The 18,064-nt window shown below is 34.3% G+C and overlaps 1 long non-coding RNA gene across 2 annotated transcripts; it reads left to right on the top strand.

Moving 5' to 3' along the window:
• Window positions 1-4,240: 4,240 nt before the first annotated feature.
• On the top strand, window positions 4,241-10,567 carry LOC311091999. Of its 2 annotated transcripts, XR_014608193.1 has the most exons (6): window positions 4,241-5,078; window positions 5,325-5,434; window positions 5,530-5,573; window positions 6,677-6,741; window positions 8,331-8,432; window positions 10,221-10,567. It is a non-coding gene; the product is annotated as an uncharacterized lncRNA (long non-coding RNA). The 2 variants fall into 2 exon arrangements; XR_014608194.1 differs by lacking the exon at window positions 8,331-8,432 and having other exon boundaries at window positions 4,319-5,078.
• Window positions 10,568-18,064: the final 7,497 nt, after the last annotated feature.

Here is an 18,064-nt window from a genome sequence, read left to right as displayed (position 1 = left end):
GATGAGATGTTGAATGTTCTTTATAAAACGTTATTTTAATGTGACGAGTTAACACAATTATAACATTTTATTTGCAACATTTTGAGAATATTTTGGGAATGTTGTTAAAGTTAAAGTTTGTACAATGATCTCAATATAACATTGTCCCAATGTTTCATAAAAACAAAAGAAGAACATTCTCTCTGTCACATTTGTAGAATATTTTGAGGATATCATTGAGAGATGATATGTTGAATGTTCTTTATAAAACGTTCTTCTAATGTGACGAGTTAACACAATTAGAACATTTTACTTGCAACATTTTGAGCATATTTTGGGAATGTTGTTAAAGTTAAAGTTTGTACAATGATCTCAAAATAACGTTGTCTTAATGTTTTGTCATAACAAAAGAAGAATGTTCTCTCTGTCACGTTAGGAAAATGTTTTGAGGATATCATTGAGAGATGAGATGTTGAATGTTCTTCATAAAACGTTCTTCTAATGTGACGAGTTAACACAATTAGAACATTTTACCTGCAACATTTTGAGCATATTTTGGGAATGTTGTTAAAGTTAAAGTTTGTACAATGATCTCAAAATAACATTGTCCCAATGTTTCATAAAAACAAAAGAGGAACATTCTCTCTGTCACATTAGGAAAATGTTTTGAGGATATCATTGAGAGATGAGATGTTTATTGTTCTTTATAAAACGTTCTTTTAATGTGACGAGTTAACAAAATTATAACATTTTATTTGCAACATTTTGAGCATATTTTGGGAATGTTGTTTAAGTTAAAGTTTGTACAATGATCTCAAAATAACGTTGTCTTAATGTTTTGTCATAACAAAAGAAGAACGTTCTCTCTGTCACATTTGTAGAATGTTTTGAGGATATCATTGAGAGATGAGATGTTTATTGTTCTTTATAAAACGTTCTTCTAATGTGACGAGTTAACACAATTAGAACATTTTACTTGCAACATTTTGAGCATATTTTGGGAATGTTGTTAAAGTTAAAGTTTGTACAATGATCTCAATATAACATTGTCCCAATGTTTCATGATAACAAAAGAAGAACATTCCACTTGCAACATTTTGAGCATATTTTGGGAATGTTGTTAAAGTTAAAGTTTGTACAATGATCTCAAAATAACATTGTCCCAATGTTTCATAAAAACAAAAGAGGAACATTCTCTCTGTCACATTAGGAAAATGTTTTGAGGATATCATTGAGAGATGAGAGGTTGAATGTTCTTTATAAAACGTTATTTTAATGTGACGAGTTAACACTATTAGAACATTTTACCTGCAACATTTTGAGCATATTTTGGGAATGTTGTTAAAGTTAAAGTTTGTACAATGATCTCAATATAACATTGTCCCAATGTTTCATGATAACAAAAGAAGAACATTCTACTTGCAACATTTTGAGCATATTTTGGGAATGTTGCTAAAGTTAGAGTTTGTACAATGATCTCAATATAACATTGTCCCAATGTTTCATGAAAACAAAAGAAGAACATTCTACTTGCAACATTTTGAGCATATTTTGGGAATGTTGTTAAAGTTAAAGTTTGTACAATGATCTCAATATAACATTGTCCCAATGTTTCATGATAACAAAAGAAGAACATTCTACTTGCAACATTTTGAGCATATTTTGGGAATGTTGTTAAAGTCAAAGTTTGTACAATGATCTCAATATAACATTGTCCCAATGTTTCATAAAAACAAAAGAGGAACATTCTCTCTGTCACATTAGGAAAATGTTTTGAGGATATCATTGAGAGATGAGAGGTTGAATGTTCTTTATAAAACGTTATTTTAATGTGACGAGTTAACACTATTAGAACATTTTACCTGCAACATTTTGAGCATATTTTGGGAATGTTGTTAAAGTTAAAGTTTGTACAATGATCTCAAAATAACATTGTCCCAATGTTTCATGATAACAAAAGAAGAACATTCTACTTGCAACATTTTGAGCATATTTTGGGAATGTTGTTAAAGTTAAAGTTTGTACAATGATCTCAATATAACATTGTCCCAATGTTTCATAAAAACAAAAGAAGAACGTTCTCTCTGTCACGTTAGGAAAATGTTTTGAGGATATCATTGAGAGATGAGATGTTGAATGTTCTTCATAAAACGTTCTTCTAATGTGACGAGTTAACACAATTAGAACATTTTATTTGCAACATTTTGAGCATATTTTGGGAATGTTGTTAAAGTTAAAGTTTGGACAATGATCTTAAAATAACATTGTCCCAATGTTTCATGATAACAAAAGAAGAGCATTCTACTTGCAACATTTTGAGGATATTTTGGGAATGTTATTAAAGTTCAAGTTTGTACAATGATCTCAATATAACATTGTCCCAATGTTTCATAAAAACAAAAGAAGAACGTTCTCTCTGTCACGTTAGGAAAATGTTTTGAGGATACCATTGAGAGATGAGATGTTTATTGTTCTTTATAAAACGTTATTTTAATGTGACGAGTTAACAAAATTATAACATTTTATTTGCAACATTTTGAGCATATTTTGGGAATGTTGTTTAAGTTAAAGTTTGTACAATGATCTCAAAATAACGTTGTCTTAATGTTTTGTCATAACAAAAGAAGAACGTTCTCTCTGTCACATTTGTAGAATGTTTTGAGGATATCATTGAGAGATGAGATGTTTATTGTTCTTTATAAAATGTTCTTCTAATGTGACGAGTTAACACAATTAGAACATTTTACTTGCAACATTTTGAGCATATTTTGGGAATGTTGCTAAAGTTAAAGTTTGTACAATGATCTCAATATAACATTGTCCCAATGTTTCATGATAACAAAAGAAGAACATTCTACTTGCAACATTTTGAGCATATTTTGGGAATGTTGTTAAAGTTAAAGTTTGTACAATGATCTCAATATAACATTGTCCCAATGTTTTGTCATAACAAAAGAAGAACATTCTCTCTGTCACATTAGGAAAATGTTTTGAGGATATCATTGAGAGATGAGATGTTGAATGTTCTTTATAAAACGTTCTTGTAATGTTATGTGTTAACACAATTAGAACATTTTAATTGCAACATTTTAAGGATGTTTTGAGGATGTTGTTGAGATAACAGATTATATAATGTTCTCAGTAAAACATTGGCACAATGTTCCATAATAACAGAGGAGGAACATTATCAAATCAACGTTCGTAAAACGTTTTGAGGATATCACTGAGACCTGAGATGATGAGTGTTTTTAAAAAAAATTCTTGTAATGTGACGTGTTAACAAAACTAGAACATTTTAAATGTAACATTTAGCAATCAAACTACACAATTATTGTTAAATTGAGCTTGCTGGTCTGACAGCAGGCCAACAGGGTTCACGATGGAACATATGGTGCGTTTAAGTCCTCCTGGGAAGTTTGTATTCATGAGGTTTTACAATTTTGTTTAATGTTTTAAATTAATGAAGCCACTGTAAACTTTATCATCACATATTATACTGTTACATATTAATGCTATCATATTTTGTGCAGGCATTAGCTTACTTCATTGTCACTGCTGAATACCTAAGTATAGTGGTATCCCACAATGTTTCCCACTGACACACCCCTAACTCTTCAAGATCGGGGTTAAAGAAAATCCTGAGCTTCCTACTCATATTCTCATCATTGTGGTGGCGTTCAACTTGTAAATACGATCTTTATGACATGACTTGAATGCACCAATAGCTCTAGCTTAATTAGGGACAATCCATACAAACACTCTTTGCTAAAATACATTACAGACTGTCACAGTAAGAAGTTATTCGTCCTGTATCAACGCTAAAGGCCTAACCACTGCAGTCAACACCTTGGAGTATCCATGCTGTTAAATAAAAGTCTGTAGACAAGGGTTAGGGTTAGGGTTAACCTTAATCCTTAATTTCTAACCCAGACCCGGTTTCACAGAGTTTAGATTAAGCCAGGATTAGGCCTTAGTGCATTTAATTAGCTTTTAAAAATGTGCCTTAGAAAAAAGAAAAAGAAACATTACTGGTGTGCATCTTGAGACAAAATAATGGCACCGACATATTTTAAGATATGTCAGTGCAAGTTGCTTTCAGGTAAAACAGCTCAAACGTGCATTTTAGTCTGGGACTACAGGCTTAAACCTTGCCTGTGAAACCCGGGGTATATGTTGCAACTTGTATAGAATTATGCCAATGTTACCAAAGTGTTGTGTTGGACAGAGGATTAACCCTAAACCAACAGGTTGTGTAACTGTGCCACACAGGGTGAAAAGCAAGTTGACATTATTAGGCATAAGAGTGTTTCTAAAGGAAAGGTCAATATTTTGTTAAAGTGCAAAAGGATCATTATGGGTCACATGAATGTATCTCTAATGTTACCATGATACCAATCCATTAGTTTTTCATGTAGGTAGGTATACAGAATTGTATATGAATAGCCTATACATATGCAATGTTTGCTCTGTTTAATATATAATATGTTTGCTCTTTTAAACTGCTGTTTGGCAGAGCAGTGGTAAATATATGTTGTTATACATGGTATATATTATTTGTGTAATTTATTATTATTATTTATATGTTATTGTAAGTTTATTTATTTTTTATCATGCACTGCAATGAAGACACCATTTAACCAATTGATTAAATATAACAGCCAGCTTACAAATACAACTAAATAAATAGCCGTGCACATTTTTTTCATATTCTTTCTTTTAAAACATGTAATCTTTTCCTGTAATTGCAATGTTACCACATTATTGGCTGTCTCTTCGAGTTGTTTTGAGCATGATTGGCTATTCAGACTGTCATCCAGGAATCTGGCCAATGGCAGCTATGCGCGCCTTTTACTGGTCAAGTTTGAAGTTTGAATATTCGTCTGTTAGAGTGAGAGTGTGTGTGTGTGCGCGCTGCTGCTGCTCGGGAGGATCTTCAGTACTAGCCTCCTTCGGTTCTGTGGCTTTTACATTGTTTAAAACATGGATTATTTTGCATCGTACTGTTACATTTTTATTTTGAGCGAGTTGCGGGATGTAAATGGACAACGAATTTTAACAACGTAGCCTACGTGTAACGGACATATTGCAATCTGCGGAAGGTAAATAACTTTATTTTATATAAAAATACATTCTGCTACATCAAAATATAGTGTGTTAAATTGAGAAGCTAATTTTAAATGCGACTAGAGCAATATCGATATTATGTCAATGTTTCAGGCTGCATGTGTAACGTTAGGCTAAATATTGTCAGCTAAGTTAGTTTTTGATAAAAATAAATAAAAATAAACCTCAGCATAGTCTGAGCTTTACAATGAGTGAACTGAGAACATTGTGTCTTTATACAGAGAGGAACTCGACCCACACTATGAAAACTAGGCTTTTGAATGATCGCGGGATATCGGCCTAACGTTACCGTCAAAATGATGAGTCATCATCATAATATGTTTTTGAGCTGGTGAGTAAAAATTTGCAAGCTTTTTATGTCTCTTTTAGTAAGTAAATACAAATAGCTAATAATATTGCTGTATGTGTGTGTTTCCCATTATCCAGGAATTTTGGGAATAAATTATCCAGCCACATGATCTTCAGTTGCGGTGAGTATTGTCATAGTAAAATACACGTGAAATAGAGGCAGAACATGTAAACTCTGCTCAAAGGCACACTGGTCCAAACCCTCCAGTCAAAATTGTACCTGTCTTCTTGATATGAGTTTTTATGGGCCTAGCTGACCCAAACATAAATGTCCTTTCAAAATGAAATTATTTTCAAACCTGTATGACTTACTTCTGTGAAACACAAGAATGTTGGGAATAAAACAACATTGGAACCCATTTTATGGAAACAAATGTTCCCAATGTTTCATGATAACAAAAGAAGAACATTCTACTTGCAACATTTTGAGCATATTTTGGGAATGTTGCTAAAGTTAAAGTTGTACAATGATCTCAATATAACATTGTCCCAATGTTTCATGATAACAAAAGAAGAACATTCTCTCTGTCACGTTAGGGAAATGTTTTGAGGATATCATTGAGAGATGAGATGTTGAATGTTCTTCATAAAACGTTCTTCTAATGTGACAAGTTAACACAATTAGAACATTTTACTTGCAACATTTTGAAAAAATAAAATAAACCTCAGCATAGGAGCTTTGCAATGAGTGAACTGAGAACATTGTGTCTTTATACATAACATAAATGTCCTTTCAAAATGAAATTATTTTCAAACCTGTATGACTTACTTCTCTGAAACACAAGAATGTTGGGAATTAAACAACATTGGAACCCATTTTATGAAAAAAAAACAAAAAAACAGTGAAGTCATTTCTCAAGATATCTTAATTAAGGTTATACAAAATAAATTCATACAGTTTTGGAACAACATGGAGTACCGGTAAATAACGATAGAGAGTCTATTTTTTGGATGAGCTGTTCTTTTTAGGACATGTTCCCAGGGTCCTTTGCTAAATTAACCATGGTTTTTATTATAGTAAAGTGTAGAAACAATATTTTTATGGTGGATTGATTACAATAATTTATTACCATTTAGTTAGTGTAGCAAAACCATGGTTAATGTTAGTAAGGGTTCTCCAGATTTATATAGCCTAACACTTAAGGAAAACATAAAAAATGGTCCTATGTCACCCAGATCAATAGTCTGTTAACACACATTAACACACTTTTTACATTTTCTTAAGATCAAGCATTGGACCAATGTTTACGGAGCAGAACAGGCACCAACAGAGAAACAAGTCCATCACTAGTAAGTATCCACTGCATTTTATAAAACCGTAGTCAATTTTAAACGCACAATGCACTCCAAAATAAAAATGATCTATTTTTTTCTCCCTCGTGCCAGATTTATATCTGTCCCAGATTTATATCTGACTTTCTTTCCACAGAGATTTTTAGAAAAATGATCATTAAAGAGAATCATATAAAGAGAAATGTGGGAGGAGCTTGAATTTATTGCCTAGCCCTGTTTGTTTGAACCGCGAGAGCCGTCAAAGCTTATGCTACTCCTATGTCATGCACCGACAAGAGCCTTTTATAGTCAACACGTCGGACGCAAGCAACTTGCAGTTTTGCCCCCACCAACAACGCATAGTATTGCATACAACGGTGCGTCGCGTATCAAAAACTGGGACGACACATTTTTCTACTCATAGACGCATATGGCGGCCGAAGTGTAGTGATGCGTAGCCTTGCAGGCGCATATGCGTATCGATGCGTTGACTAACTCTTTGGGCGTAATTTGACTTGCATATGGCTGTCTGCTGGAAGCTAGTTATTTAAGTCGATAAAATTATAAATATGGTAGGGCTGGGGGAATTAACACGTTAATCTTCGCGATTAATTTGAGATGCTTAACGAGTTTATAAAAAAAATGCAATTAACGCAGCACTTTTTTTGCCTCATTTTAATGACTTCCTGTTGCGGAAAAGGCTGCAAAATATGCCGTCCCGCCCCTCCGTGTTCGGCGATCAGGTTTTATTCTCGCGCAGCTTTCATGACCGGGTCTTTTCCGCTCCGCGCTCTCCATTCCGTGTGTGTGTGTGTCGGCGCACTGACACACACACACAACACTGAGCAAACATTGAGCTCTTTGCTCAATGTTCTGCTCCGTGTTTGCGCTGCGCGTTCTGCTCTGTCGTTAACGGCCCAAACGCTCCAATCATGTACCGATCATGCACTGGAAAAGCAAAGTCAAATAACGTGAAATTTCTCAGTAGTAGACTTCTGTGAAATAGCCCTACTGAGCTGGTATAGTCATGCTGGCAACAATGGTAAAATTACCTGCTCTGATCACATGCTCTTGTAATAATAGCTTTGTAGGACTATGTTTTATTTTGATAATTAGAAAAAAAAAATTATAATAATAAATTGTTAAATTTATTATGTTGATTGATTATTGAAAATAATAATATATTGATATATTGATGTTTAATATTATTTTAATACAGGGCTATTTTCTGTTCCTTTTTTTCCTTTTTGTTGTTTAATTAGGTTATTCTAAGTTTAAATATTGATGATTACAAGCTTGGGGGAAATGCAATTAATTGCATTTAATTACAGCAAATTGTGTAAATAATCAGTTACTTTTTTTAATCGATTCCCAGCCCTAAAATATAAAATATGGATATGTTTCTTACACAAACGCATCACTTCGCTTCACCTTTCGCCTTTATTAACCTGCCAGAGCCGTGTGGAGTACTTTTATCATGGATGGATGCATTTTTATGGACTTGTCAAAAAAATCCCACAGGGAGCTACAGAATAAGAAATCTTTGAAGTCCACTTTTTTACTGTCTGTTTCCATCAGTAAAATTACAGTTTTTTTTTTTCTCTCAGAATTGTGAGGCAAGAACACACAATTGCAAGAAAATATCAGAATTGTGAGCTGTCTTTTTTACTCCCCTCAGAATTCACCCTTCGAGGGAGTTTGATTGACAGGTATTTTTTACATTTTTATTTTACCAAAAATATTTTTTTCTAAAAAAATTACACAAATTAAACGTTGAGACTTTGTTTCAACTTTCATATCAAAAGTAACCTGCTCTGTCTTGTCTCTGCGTTTAAACGTTTCAGCGTTTTTTCTGTGATCCGCAATGTATTTTTCATTGCGTGACAACATGATGTGTGGCGTGAGAGCGCCATGGCTTGTTGGACATAGCAACAGTAACTAAAGGGGGCGGGTCTTTGCAAATTGCATTAACCATGGCTGCCTGTTAATTATCACTGGACTACTTCGCTCTCGCATCTCCCAAAAGTAAATTTTTTTTTGTTTTCTTGATTCCATTTGAATGGTTTAATTAAATTGCTATAACCAATTATTTAAAATGTAATGATTTAAGCAAAACGTTCTTCAAAGGTTAAACCAAACTTTTATTTGACGGATTGCCATGTAGACCTTTGAGTTTCTCTGTGTTTTATGATATGATGATAGTTTTTCTCAAATGAAGCTAAAATGCTGCTGAAGTGACTCTCAGAGCAGCTGTATTGATGAAGTGCATTAATGTTCTCATATAGAAACGACAGCAAAAAAAAAATAAGCCAGAATTGCTTTTTTTTCTCAGGTTTTACTAATTTATCCTGTGATTCTGACTTTCAAACGGCCAATTGCGAGTTTATATCTCGCACTTCTGAGAAAAAAAAGTTTGAATTGTGATTCGCAATTACCTTTTTTAAAAATTGTATTCCATGGCGGAAACAAGCTTTCATATGCACAGACAGTAGCTCACATTTAACATGCAGATTGTGCGCACACAGAAACCTACTGGAGCACAAAAAGTTAGTGTCAACACTGTCCTGTGATTTCTCAATAAGAAACAGAAGTTATAGCATATTTTTCTTTCTGCTTTTGAAGTAACTAAAACTTACAGCTTAGCTAATAGCAAAGAGACGATTCACAGGTATGATTAAATCACACTAGAAATTGTTCTATCTCAAATGCAGTACTACTTTATCTGTATCTGATTTAAAACAAGCAGAAATCTGTAAGAAATGTAACAATCCATAGACAATATAACTGATGAAAATGAGCTGTTACATCAGAGCAAAAGCATCGTGGGCAGTGCTGTGACATGCTGCAGCTGTGCTCAAGGCTACCTGAGTTCGAGGTTCACACTTCTCAAGCCAAGTTTGTAGTTTGTTAAAATAATTTAGCCTCTAGTTGTGTTATTAAAGGGATACTCCACTTTTTTTGGAAATAGGCTCATTTTACAACTCCCCCAGAGTTAAACAGTTGAGTTTTACCGTTTTCGAATCCATTCAGCCGAGTTTCTGATATTTGGAAGAATATCAGTAACCAGACAGTTTCTGGTCTCATTGACTTCCATAGTAGGAAAAAATATATACTATGGAAGTCAATGAGACCAGAAACTGTCTGGTTACTGACATTCTTCTAAATATCAGAAACTCGGCTGAATGGATTAGAAAACGGTAAAACTCAACTGTTTAACTCTGGGGGAGTTATAAAATGAGCCTATTTCCAAAAAAAGTGGAGTATCCCTTTAACATGTATATAATGGATTAAGTATATGTTTTAAATTACAGAAACAAAATAGATACTCATAAGGTATCATATTTATACTTTTAAATAAACTAATCTAATTAATTTCTGATTAATAATTAGGCTGGCTAATTTTGAAAGTTTTCAAAGTCAATATTGCTTGTGATCTTAATATGTAATATGTATTTGTATTATTTTTGTTTACACTGTTGCATGATCTTCTTTTATAGGCTATGAGGAAAAACTCTACCATGCACACAGAGAATGGAGCTCAATTCTGCTAACTGGGATAGCAGCTGAAAAAGAAGAAGAGAAGAACAGTAGAACACCTATTAATGCAGATGACTTTATTCTTTTTCTGCAAGAACCAAGACAACCAAAGACTGATGATGAGCGCTCTGAGCAAACAGCAGTCAAGACGTGTGATTGCACATTGGACTTTACTGAGTTCTTCATTTAATGTTGGGCATCTACTGTACGCAGAACTTCTAATAATTTATGTGAATGCCATTCATAAACCTGTTAGATTTTTGTTTTATTTTAGAGATTAATAAAATTGTATGTTTTAACAATGTTATAGCTAAGCATTTTTTATGTTTAAGAGAACATTTTGGGAACAAAAATAAAACTTCCCACTAAAAAATTTATAAGAATGTTAAGTAGTATTTTTAAGAGTATTTTTAGAGAATGTTATCCTAACTTTTAGAAGAACGTTCTAAGAATAAAAATAAAACTTCCTGCTAAAAACTTTATAAGAATAAAGGGATAATGTTCTAAAAATGTTATGATTAAACATTTATAGAAGGTCATCATCACAAAACATTTTTAGAGTGTTCTTAGAGAATGTTATCCTACCTTTTAGGAGAAATAATGTTCTAACAATATTATTATTAAACATTTTTATAATGTTGTAAAAAAAAATGTTATCTGAACTTTTAAAAGAACATTCTGGGAACAAAAATAAAAACACCCCCTGAAAACTTTCTAAGAACGTTAGAGAATAATGTTGTAAGAATGGTACACCTAAACATTTTAAATAATGTTATCCGAACATTTAAAAGAACATTCTGGGAACAAAAATAAAACTATCCGCTTACAACATTATAAGAACGTTAGAGAATAATGTTATAAGAATGTTATTACTAAACATTTTAATAATGTTTTTAGAAAATGTTCTCTAAACATTTAAAAAAACATTCTGGGAACAAAAATAAAACTACCCGCTGAAAACGTTCTATGAACATTAGAGAATAATGTTATAAGAACGTTATTACTAAACATTTTAATAATGTTTTTAAAAAAATGTTATCCGAACATTTATAAGAACATTCTGGGAACAAAAATAAAACTACATGCTAAAAACATTATAAGAACGTCAGAGAATAATGTTATAAAAATGTTACTACTAAACATTTTAATAATGTTTTTAGAAAATGTTCTCTAAACATTTAAAAAAACATTCTGGGAACACAAATAAAACTACCCGCTGAAAACGTTCTGAGAAAATTAGAGAATAATGTTAAAAGAATGTTACTACTAAACATTTTAATAATGTTTTTAAAGAATGTTCTCCAAACTTTTAAAAGAACATTCTGGGAACAAAACTAAAACTAGCCGCTGAAAACTTTCTAAGAACGTTAGAGAATAATGTTAAAAGAATGTTACTACTAAACATTTTAATAATGTTTTTAAAGAATGTTCTCCAAACTTTTAAAAGAACATTCTGGGAACAAAACTAAAACTAGCCGCTGAAAACATTTATAGAACAATACATGCTAATGTTCTTAGAACATTTTTAGAACAAAAAATTTCTAGCTGGGTTATCATTAATAATGACCTAATACAACCAGAAACAAATGTTGTCTTGCTTGCTTGTGAACGGTAATTCCCCGAGCCCTGTTTTCAAGTGTGCGGCGATTTGTACAGCCCCAAGCAGCACACAAGCTTTGGGCTGAAATATGTGCCACCAGAAACTGAATTTGAATCAATTATATTTGAATTTGAATTGCTAAACTTGAATAATTGCATTGAAAAACTGAATTTGAATCACATAATTTGAAATTGTATTGTTTAATTTGAATAATTGCATTGAAAAACTGAATTTGAATTGTATAATTTGAAATTGAATTTATTTGTTTGGAACTGAAGTCCAATACAATTTGATCCTCACTGAAAATTCAACTCTCTATATCCTCACATTCAGTTCTCACAATTCAGATTCAGATCACCAAATTCAATTTCAAGTTACTGTGACAGACATCCGGGTAGTTGGAGGATGAAGGAAGAGCAATCGAGCGCAGATTGATAGATAGAGTTATTCCTTATATATATATTATATAATCAGCCTGAAGCCTATAACTATATATATATATATATATATATATATATATATATATATATGCTTCAGGCTGATTCAGGCAGATATATATATATATAAGGGATAATGTATAGCGAGGCGGTTGTTATAGCGAATAACAACCCCGACAGGTCTTGAATCAGCCTGAAGGGGTTGCTATTCACTATAACAACCGCCTCGCTATACATTATTCTGCTTATTACATGGCTACCTACAAAATAAATAAATAATTTGACACAAATTATTGATTTAAAAAGGAGTTTATTGATTTAAAAACGATTGTATTGCTTCCGCTAAAGAAAATAGTCCGTTCCGCGTCCATAGCAACGCTCTGTTTTTCATGGCAACGGTGTGATATACTTTGCAGCGTCTGTTATCAAGAAATAACGGCCGCATTCTACATTGGAATTCAACCAAGCCATGTAATAAGTATATCACACCGTTGCCATGAAAAACAGAGCGTTGCTATGGACGCGGAACAGACTTTTTTCTTCAGCAAAAGAAAACTCAACTATTTCCTCCAGCAGCGTTTTGTCAGTTTTGGCTCCCAGGAAGCGGGCAGTAAGTCTACAGATCCTGCAGCCGCAGATGAACTCTGCTGCCCCGCTGTAGTTTCTCTCCGTCCGCCGGCCACCGGCAAAGGCAGTGGAACTTCCCGCCGAAATATACGTACTCCCGATCACCACTATGTCTTTGGCCGGTCCCATCTGGATCAGCGGGGACCAGTGCAGCAGCGCGGTGACGCTGTGTTCGCTGCCGCGGGCCACATAGAGAGAGAGGCCACAGGTTTCATTCTCACCTGTGAAATGTTATCCCTTGCTTTTATTTATTTATTTATTTATATTTTTTTTTCCACTTCTTTCGTTCTAACATCCATAAGCAGCACAACAGTCTGCCATATTTAGTGCTGAGTGATGATCCTGCGACACTGAACTCTATCTATCGATATCGATCTGCGCTCGATTGCTCTTCCTTCATCCTCCAACTACCCGGATGTCTGTCACAGTAACTTGAAATTGAATTTGGTGATCTGAATCTGAATTGTGAGAACTGAATGTGAGGATATATAGAGAGTTGAATTGTCAGTGAGGATCAAATTGTATTGGACTTCAGTTCCAAACAAATAAATTCAATTTCAAATTATACAATTCAGATTCAGTTTTCCAATGCAAATATTCAAGTTTAGCAAATCAAATTCAAATATAAATGATTCAAATTCAGTTTCTGGTGGCACATATTTCAGCCCATAACAAGCAGGCATTTTTCTCAATTCCCGTTATGAGAGGTATGGGAAAGTTGCCCTCCACAATATGGCGGCGCCGTTGACCTACAATCCAGAGGCCAATAGGGCGTCTATGTATTTATTATGTCTATGGTTACAAGTATTACTATAAGCAAACAAGATTTTTCCATCAATGACAGCACAAATTATATGGAATATTAAAGACTGCGAATTGCAAGAAAAGTCTCAATATAGGTGCGTGAAAATTTAAGGTAAGCGTAAGCGGTGCGTGAAAATTTACGCGAAACTGTATAGAACATGAAAGTGCGTTAAACATGAAGCTGTTGAAGAAATAAAGCCAGCAGACACTAAATTAAATATCATCTGCAGAATGTTTTTTCCCTTTTACCTGACATGATCTTTCATTAAGGCTGCAGGAAGCAATTGCATTACCGGTATGACATTAGTTTTATTCTTGTGCACGCTATAAAACACAGACAGTACTGTTCCTTGGTGGAAGAATGTGAACGTGCAGAACTGCTTGTGCGTGCGGATATTATAAAACCATCCATAGCATTTCTCTGCAAATTGTCTCTGCGTGCTTCAACTCAATGTACTGCAAAACTGCTCCTGATGTAAAACACTATGAAATGATTTGGCGGTTTGTCTCACATTACACTGCAGATTTAAATGTGACGCATGAATTAAAATTATTTTCATATATTTACGTTGTTACTTTTCATGCAGTTAACGTTTCTGAATTTATTTGACATTTTAAGTTTTTGTTAATGTTTGAGGACTAATTTTAATAATTTGTTTAATAATTCATAATATTTTGACAGCCCAAAGGGCTGGAGTCCACATTTCAAAGTTCAACGGGCCATTAAAGTACCATTAATGGTAAAAATGTATTAGTACAGCAGGTGCATTGGAGTGTATTAGGATTGATTGGGAAAGACGTGCAGCTGGGAACCAAAGAGAGTGATGGGAAATGTTAGTCAACTTCTAAGTTGGCCCCCTTCCTGTTCGCAGGAGTGATGAGATACTTAGTAGATTGTCCTCAATCAATGGCTGGCTGTCTAAGTTGTGTCCGCAAAATAATATAGAATTCATAGACAATTGGGAAAGTTTTTGGGGCAGACCTGACCTGTTGAAAAGAGATGGTATTCATCCCTCCTGGGATGGTGCCGCTCTTCTCTCTAGTAATATGGCACATAGTCTTAGAGCTCAAACATGAATTGGGGCTCAGGTCAGGAAGCAGAGAGACTGGCTAAACCGACCGTCTGCCAGCCGTCTCACGGCACCAAGGTCAGATAAATCCCATCACATAGAGCCTCTTTCACCTATATATCATCATATAGAGACTGTGTCTGTTCCCTGAATTAGGACATACAAAAAACTTCCAAACCCATCTAAGGGTAAAAATTTAATTGATGTTCAACAAATAAAAACAGATATAATACAAATGAGCAAATGATAAAGCTTGGGTTGCTGAATATTCAAACCCTTACTTCAAAAGCACTTACTGTTAATGATATGATTACAGACTATAATCTATATGTGCTGTGTTTGACAGAAACCTGGCTAAAACCAAACGATTACATTACTTTAAATGAGTCCACCCCGGAAGATTACTGTTACAAACATGAACCTTGTCTGAAAGGCAAAGGGGGAGGTGTTGCTGTAATTTATAGTAATATTTTCAGAATTAGTAAGAAGTCTAGTTTCAAATATAAATCTTTTGAAGTCTTGATGATTAATGTAGCAATATAGTGTAAATAATAAATCACGTTTAAGATTTGTGCTGGCTACTGTATACAGGGCACCAGGGCACCATACAGACTTTATCAAAGAATTTGCTGACTTTCTATCAGAGTTAGTACTGGCTGCAGATAAAGTCCTATTTGTTGGTGATTTTAATATACATGTAGATAACCAAAAATATGCATTGGGATTGGCATTTAAAGACATTCTTAACTCTATTGGAGTTAGACAATATGTGTCAGGACCTACTCATTGTCGTAATCATACTCTAGATCTAATATTATCACACGGAATCAATGTTGATGCCGCTGAAATTCTGCAGCAGAGCGATGACATCTCAGATCATTATCTAGTCTTGTGTAAACTTCATTTAGCTTAATTTAGGCTGCAAAGCCGACTCCGTGTTACAAATATGTTAGACCTATCACTTCTGCCACTAAAGATTGCTTTATTAATAATCTTCTTGATCAGTTTCATCATCTCAGCATCCCAGATAGCTTAGATGAACTCAATATTGCGATATTGCGATAGTTTATTAAACTTTTAACTCTCTCTTTTCCAGCACTTTAGACACAGTTGCTCCGTTGCGCTTAAAGAAGATTAAAGAAAATAGTCCAACGCCGTGGTACAATGAGCACACTCAGGCCCTTAAGAGAGCAGCCAGAGAAATGGAGCAAAACTGGAAGAAAACAAAACTAGAGGTATTTCGCATTTCATGGAAAGAGAGCTCGATTGCATACAGATAGGCCTTAACCCTCTGAGGTCGGCAATCACGCCGGCGTGATCTGCTCGGTTTTTTCCTTATCAGTTGAATTGAGACCCGAAATACTCTTTTGACTTTGATTTTACAAACAAGTTTCATACATCAATTGATTCTGTTAAATGTGTATTATTTTGTGTATACTCACAATAAAAACAAAGTGTTGTGCTTTTTGCCAAATAAAGAAAAATAAACACGAAGCGAGTTCTGCCTACTCTCCGTCAGTGAAGTCAATTCTGAAACGCGTCTGCGTCAGCGAATACTCAGTCAAACAGGCATACAGACACACAGGCATGAAGCTTGAATTCTCTTCTTTTAAATGAAGTAATTTTTATAAAAAACAGATATTCACAGTTTATGTAATATGTATGTAAAGAGAGAGATGTCAGTTGTCCTTAGCTCTCAGCTAATTAAGTTTTAATGTGACTCCGCCCACGGAGACCGCGCTATACAAACGCAAATGTGAGGCGATCCATACAAACCTGTGAAACGCCCACATCAGCTGGATAAGGCCGGTGACACACTGGATGCGTGGCGTAAGCGTCTCAGCTGCGTGGCGTGTCCGTTTTTATTTCGGCTCCCATGTTAACAGGTTAGAGCTTGCACACTGCCTGCGTGACGCGCGTCTCAGGCGCGGCTCGAGCCGCGCGGAAAACGCGTGCATGCTAGAAATAGAACCGACGCCTATTTTTCACGCGACACGCAAGCGTCTTGGAAGCATTTCCATGCAAAATTGAATAGGAAAAGATGTTGATATGTCATTTTGACACGAATACATATTAATACATGTCATTTTGATGGTTGAAAGTGTCTAGGTTTTGACAAATGCAAATATAAATGTAATTTTACAAAATATTTTACAATATATTTTACAAGATGCTTCCAACTGTGAACCAATTTGGTAGTGTGTGTGTATATACAGTATATATATGTGTGTGTGTGTGTGTGTGTGTATATATGAAGAGTTCAGATGCAAAAGCCTCTAAATGCCATCTGAAATTTTCTTCTATAATGATTTTTATGAAGCTTGTATATTTAAGTTAGCTATAGGTGACACACCTGAATGAATGGCTCATTAAGTATGCAGGGCCATTGTCTCATCAGGTGTGAACTACTAAATATGCATGATCGTTTACGCCCCATCCGCATATTGCCTTTCCAAACTAAAAGTGTTTCACAAAACTTAAATCAATGTATCGTTTTATGTGAATGATTAGGCAGGATGATTTTCACACCATTTTGAAGAAAAAACTCTAGGCGACGACATCCATTAGTCAAAAGTCTTATTGACACATATTTAGTATGTATGTGTTTTGTGGCCTTATTTCAGAAACTTTCATTTTTAGTTTTTTCAATAACCATGCATAGACATTATTCTCTCAAAAATGAAAACATGTACATACATGTGGCTCACATATTATGGTAGTCCTGTTTGTGCTAAATAGAGTGTAATTTTTTTTTGCCATTGATATGTTTATAAGCAACTGAAAAAAGCACAAATGTCAGGGCATGTCAGAACATCTCAAGGACCCCAAAAACACCCCAGACCCCAGAGGGTTAAAAGCTGCTAGATCTGCTTATTTTTCAACCCTATTAGGAGAAAATAAACAAAACCCAAGGTATTTATTTGAAACAGTGGCTAAACTAATGAAAAATAAAGCTTCAAGCACAGAAGTTTCCAAGCAGCACAGCAGTAATAACTTTATGAACTTTTTCACTTATAAGATTGATAATATCAGGGAGAAAATTATAACCATGCAACCGCCTACTACAGTATCGCATCAGGCAGTGCATTGTAGTCTCCCAAAGGAAAAAATTTATTAATTCATTGCTATAGAAGAGGAAGAATTCGCTAAACTCGTTAAATCATCTAAATCGACAACATGTATGTTAGACCCTATACTGACTAAGCTACTGAAAGAGATGCTTCCAGAGGTCATAGATCCTCTTCTTAATATCATTAATTCATCTT

Source organism: Abramis brama, assembly GCF_963993115.1.
Source record: "Abramis brama genome assembly, chromosome: 11".
In the NCBI taxonomy this organism is placed as follows: Eukaryota; Metazoa; Chordata; class Actinopteri; order Cypriniformes; family Leuciscidae; genus Abramis; species Abramis brama.
The sequence above is the reverse complement of the archived record's forward strand: the minus strand, read 5'-3'. Positions and strand labels throughout refer to the sequence as shown.